The following is a 1,053-nucleotide window of genomic DNA, read 5'->3' as shown; positions in this document are numbered from 1 at the left end:
AAAATAGCGATACAACCCCCAAAATGAATGCCTACTACAGTGTGTGCCAGGACCTGGTATCACAAGCTACGGGCTACCAGTAGAATATACACAAAAAGAATGAAACACTATCCTACTGTCTGAATCAGGATAGACAGAAATCAAAAATACAAGAAAAGACTCCTTCGGTTGCGGATCGGCATGAGAGAGAAGGCAGCTCACCGTAGAAGTCCCTAAGCGTGCTCACTGATGCGCACCAGGATGATGTCCAGATCCACCTGCCTCAAATCCTGTACAATTAAGTACAGAAGTGTAGCATGAGTACATAAACCACATGTACTTAGTAAGTATCCCGTCTAATCTCGAAGAAGTAGAGACGAGAGGTCGACTTGATACTTACTAAGGTCGAGATAATATAATATAATAAAGTGAGATATACAGCATGAAGGATCTCCAATAACACACATTTATTAGAAGAGTCATATTCATGTTCTTGTCATAATTAAATTACCAGTTTTCCCTTTTTTATATCAAATGAGTGATCATGTCATAACTAAATGTAAGCATATAAATCATACATAAACATGACGAGGTCGACGGCCCACTCCAACAGAAAATAAATTGTGCACTGCCGAGGGTCGAGCGGCACGAACCATAGATGCATCTATTATCACCGAGGCGATCGGCCCGATCCATAATCATCAAGAAAATATCAAGAAAAGCACATAAGGCTCAATTACATACAAGTGTATTCCTACCAAGGCTCAACAAACTCCTACGTTCACCTTTCATTTCCTCAAGTCTCTAGCAAATCAAAATGATCATATTGGCAATCTAAAATAAGAGATATTCCCCAATTAGATATGACGCGGGTCCTAAACTACCCGAACAATTATCATATAGTAGCTACGCACGGACTCTCGTCACCTAGTACGTACGTAGCCCCCGCATTTAGCAACAATTACTCATTAAAATTCTATGGGGACAATTCCCTCTTACAAGGTTAGAAAGGAGACTCACCTCGCTCCAAAGTGCACTCCCAATGTCCAAGAACGAGCCCAAGTCCTTAATTCG

The sequence above is a fragment of the Nicotiana attenuata genome, unplaced genomic scaffold (assembly GCF_001879085.1).
Source record: "Nicotiana attenuata strain UT unplaced genomic scaffold, NIATTr2, whole genome shotgun sequence".
NCBI classification, from domain to species: domain Eukaryota; kingdom Viridiplantae; phylum Streptophyta; class Magnoliopsida; order Solanales; family Solanaceae; genus Nicotiana; species Nicotiana attenuata.
Note: the sequence above shows the minus strand (reverse complement) of the source record.